Source organism: Rhipicephalus microplus, unplaced genomic scaffold, assembly GCF_043290135.1.
Source record: "Rhipicephalus microplus isolate Deutch F79 unplaced genomic scaffold, USDA_Rmic scaffold_371, whole genome shotgun sequence".
Classification (NCBI taxonomy): domain Eukaryota; kingdom Metazoa; phylum Arthropoda; class Arachnida; order Ixodida; family Ixodidae; genus Rhipicephalus; species Rhipicephalus microplus.
In genome coordinates this window covers 82501-87194 of record NW_027464936.1, presented here as the reverse complement: position 1 = coordinate 87194, position 4694 = coordinate 82501, and the positions used below count along the sequence as shown (strand labels likewise).

The window sequence follows — 4694 nt, the reverse complement described above, 5'->3', positions numbered from 1 at the left end:
CTCGTCAAGCGTGTCCTCGGGTCTGCTCCAGGGGAATCCACGGCAGTCGTCTGCAGCCTCATCCGCTTGATGCGTTAGGGGCTGGTTGTCGGACGGTGCCGTTTTACCACGATATCGAGGTGTGTTCCGTGTCGTCCTCGGGCGATTCAGATGCGAAAGCGCCGAAGACGCGGGCGTGACCCGTCGTCTGGCGGCTTTGCAGTCTCGGCTCCGTTGCTAGTTCCGGCCGGTCCACCGACAGTGCAGCGGGCTTGGGCAACCCGCACGGCGCGACCGAGTCGATGCAACGAAAAAGAGCGAGCATGAACGTGCTTCTTGCCGCACGGCTCCCACTCGTCTTTCGGGAAGGTTGTGCCGTAGCGAGCTCGAACGCCGTCATCTCGGAGTGCAAAATAAGCGTGTTGGGGCGCCTGAAGGTGGCCTCCGCCGCACACAGACTGCGTCCGGCCCGCCGAGGGCGAGGACGGACGCGCAGTCGAACGATTACCTGGTTGATCCTGCCAGTAATCATATGCTTGTCTCAAAGATTAAGCCATGCATGTCTAAGTACATGCCGAAATAAGGCGAAACCGCGAATGGCTCATTAAATCAGTTATGGTTCCTTAGATCGTTTCTTCCTACTTGGATAACTGTGGCAATTCTAGAGCTAATACATGCAGTGAGCCTGGAGCCCTTTGGGTAACGGGTGCTTTTATTAGACCAAGATCGATCGGGTTTCGGCCCGTATTGTGTGGTGACTCTGGATAACTTTGTGCTGATCGCATGGCCACGAGCCGGCGACGTTTCTTTCAAGTGTCTGCCTTATCAACTTTCGATGGTAGGTTACTTGCTTACCATGGTTGTTACGGGTAACGGAGAATCAGGGTTCGATTCCGGAGAGGGAGCCTGAGAAACGGCTACCACATCCAAGGAAGGCAGCAGGCGCGCAAATTACCCACTCCCGGCACGGGGAGGTAGTGACGAAAAATAACAATACGGGACTCTTTTGAGGCCCCGTAATTGAAATGAGTACACTCTAAATCCTTTAACGAGGATCAATTGGAGGGCAAGTCTGGTGCCAGCAGCCGCGGTAATTCCAGCTCCAATAGCGTATACTAAAGCTGCTGCGGTTAAAAAGCTCGTAGTTGGATCTCAGTTCCAGACGAGTAGTGCATCTACCCGATGCAACGGCTCGGACTGAACATCATGCCGGTTCTTTCTTGGTGCACTTCATTGTGTGCCTCGAGATGGCCGGTGCTTTTACTTTGAAAAAATTAGAGTGCTCAACGCAGGCGAGTCGCCTGAATAAACTTGCATGGAATAATAGAACAAGACCTCGTTTCTGTTCTGTTGGTTTTTGGAATACGAGGTAATGATTAAGAGGGACGGACGGGGGCATTCGTATTGCGGCGCTAGAGGTGAAATTCTTGGACCGTCGCAAGACGAACTACTGCGAAAGCATTTGCCAAGAATGTTTTCATTGATCAAGAACGAAAGTCAGAGGTTCGAAGGCGATCAGATACCGCCCTAGTTCTGACCATAAACGATGCCAACCAGCGATCCGCCTGAGTTACTCAAATGACTCGGCGGGCAGCTTCCGGGAAACCAAAGTATTTGGGTTCCGGGGGAAGTATGGTTGCAAAGCTGAAACTTAAAGGAATTGACGGAAGGGCACCACCAGGAGTGGAGCCTGCGGCTTAATTTGACTCAACACGGGAAAACTTACCCGGCCCGGACACTGGGAGGATTGACAGATTGAGAGCTCTTTCTTGATTCGGTGGATGGTGGTGCATGGCCGTTCTTAGTTGGTGGAGCGATTTGTCTGGTTAATTCCGATAACGAACGAGACTCTAGCCTATTAAATAGGTGCGGGGTTCCCAGCACCTTACAACCTTCTTAGAGGGACAAGCGGCTCCTAGCCGCACGAAACAGAGCAATAACAGGTCTGTGATGCCCTTAGATGTCCGGGGCCGCACGCGCGCTACACTGAAGGAAGCAGCGTGTCTTTATCCCTGTCTGAAAAGACTGGGTAACCCGTGGAACTTCTTTCGTGATTGGGATAGGGGCTTGCAATTGTTCCCCTTGAACGAGGAATTCCCAGTAAGCGCGAGTCATAAGCTCGCGTTGATTACGTCCCTGCCCTTTGTACACACCGCCCGTCGCTACTACCGATTGAATGATTTAGTGAGGTCTTCGGACCGATGTCCGGCGCGGCCTTTCGGTTGCGCCGGTCTGTTGGAAAGATGACCAAACTTGATCATTTAGAGGAAGTAAAAGTCGTAACAAGGTTTCCGTAGGTGAACCTGCGGAAGGATCATTAACGGATTGTGAAGGGTGAGCGCCTCAGCTGCGTCTGCGCCCGACACTTTCTGCCGCTGACCCCGTTTGGACGCGGGGTCGGCTTTTCCCCACGGGGCTGCCTGAATGTGGAGCGGCACCCCGTGACAAATTGTTGCGCCCAGCGGACGCCAACACCGCGACCTTGGACGGTCGGCCAGGTGGCGGACGCGGGTACAAACGGCGCAACGCACTCATAGGTCGGCTTTCGACCCGCCACTGCACCGTGGCTCGAAGCGCTCGAAATGCGCGACCCGACCGCTGCGGGACCGCCTAGTACTGTAAACAGGAGCGGCGGAGCGCGAACGGCGAGTCGTGGTTACGTCGGTAGAAGGCGAGGCTGCGCGTTCCCGAAACGCCAGCCGAGTGCCCTCCCGACCGTTCGAGCGTGCAAGAACGAGACCCGACAATCGCGCGGCGACTGCCAAGTACGAGAGGAACGGCACAAGCGTCGGCGGTCGGTCAAGGAACTGGCGATGTGACGGGTCCGCTGTGCACCAGTGCATACCGTCCCGCCGTCCGCGGCAAGCGCCTCCGCGTCCTCGGGTGACGGAGGCTGCCGGTCGGTTCTTGCAGGCGAGGGATCTCGCTGGCACCGGTTCGCGTTGACGCGCGGCCGGTCATGGCACGGCGATGCGACGGCCGAGGTGCGCAGTACTCGATGGAGGAACCGCACGCTCCGATGACCGTCCCGCCCTCCGCGGCGTATGCGTACCGACCGTAATGGTTGCAGCAGCGCCGGCCGGCTTTTGAATTCGCCACACGAAACACGGTGCGAGATCGCGGTTAGGGGAGCGTCGACGTTGCCAGGCGTTTTGCTTGCTGCCGAGGGAAAGGCGGCACGGCCACGTCGCGCTCGTCGCGATTAGCGGGTCTGCGCGCTTTGGGAAGGTGCCGCAACGACTTGCCGAAAGAGGAAGCACGGAAGAACGAGGGACTTGGACGTCCCGACAATTGAACGCACTTGCGGCCAGGCCCTTGCTGGCTTCGTTCTTCCGCCTCGAGTAGGCTCGTACGCGGCTCCGGCGCCGAAAGTGGTCCTTGGCACCGACTTCGGTGGACGTGGGAAGTGCCGCGCAAGTACGGCGCGCCTGGCTCCACCTGTTGGCTAAAGTAGGCAGCCGGATCGGCATTTTGGTGTGCGGTGGCAAACCGTGGATGCGAAAAAAGCTTGTGCGATTTCGTGGAACAAAAAGCGGGGGTCCCCCTTTTTATGCGGAGGAGACCGACCCGCCCGCCGTGGTGAACCGCGACGCCACGGTAAAAACGGGAGAGGCTTGTCGATGGGACCGTGCATCCCGCGCTCCACGGAGGCCGGGAGGCGGCCGCCCGAGGAAATGTGTAGCCGTCGAGGCCCGCATCTGCGTGCACTCTTATCCAAATGGGTGTACCGCAGGCATTTTCTGGTTAGGCGGGCCAATGAGAGCGAGCACACAACGATACCTACGGGTCCGGCTTGGAGAACCGGCTTCGACGCCTCCCGAGTATTTATAGAGGGGTGGACCACGAAAGCACTCGCAAGTAGCGGAAGCGAAACGCCGTCCGAAACACACCGTTTGCTCGATTTGCGGCAGCCGAAAAAGGCGCGGCAGAGTTTTGGAGTCCAAGCGTGCGCTGAAAAGCGCCCTTCTTGGCCACTGTTTGGCCGAGTGCCAGAAACGTTTGGTTTTGACTGTACGGAATTGAACAAACACTTTTTCACGACTCTAAGCGGTGGATCACTCGGTTCTCGGGTCGATGAAGAACGCAGCCAGCTGCGAGACTTGGTGTGAATTGCAGGACACACTGAGCACTGATTCTTTGAACGCACATTGCGGCCTTGGGTCTTCCCTTGGCTTCGTCTGTCTGAGGGTCGGATCACATATCAAGAGAGCCTTCGGCGCACAAGGGAACGTGAGCCGTCGACTCGTTTTGACCGCGTCGGCAACACGGACAGCACGCTGAACACCTCACAGCGAGCGCCAACAGCGGCCACTCAAGGGCGAGACGGTGGCGACCGTCGTGCCAGAGCCCAACCGAAACGGGGGCGACCGACTGCATTGAGGATGTGGCACCTCGTTGAGACCGCCGCAGGACTTCGAGTCGGAAGGAAGCCTGCAGGGAAAGTGCGGTCGAGGTTGCGTACTCCTCTCTGCGACCGGGCGCGCAAGAGCTGCGAGAGCCACGGACGCGCAACTTTAACGCACGGTAAACACGAGGAGCGAAAGCCGGCCAGCAAAGCTTCTCCAGCCGTGCGCAAAGTGCGCGAGATCGCAGCCTTGCGTTGCGCTTGTTGCCCTCGAAGTAAGCAGGGTGTCCCGTAGACCGGGCGCTCGAACACGCTGCGGGGCCGTGCCTCCTCCAGGCTTTGCCGCGCGAACAGGGAACGTTCGCGCGCA

General features: G+C 57.9%; 2 non-coding genes across 2 annotated transcripts; both read left to right on the top strand.

Moving 5' to 3' along the window:
- Nucleotides 1–484: 484 nt before the first annotated feature.
- On the top strand, nucleotides 485–2299 carry LOC142794070 (small subunit ribosomal RNA). The gene has a single exon (XR_012892042.1). It is a non-coding gene; the product is annotated as a small subunit ribosomal RNA (ribosomal RNA).
- Nucleotides 2300–4018: 1719 nt separating this feature from the next.
- On the top strand, nucleotides 4019–4171 carry LOC142794085 (5.8S ribosomal RNA). The gene has a single exon (XR_012892057.1). It is a non-coding gene; the product is annotated as a 5.8S ribosomal RNA (ribosomal RNA).
- The last annotated feature ends 523 nt before the right edge of the window (nucleotides 4172–4694 follow it).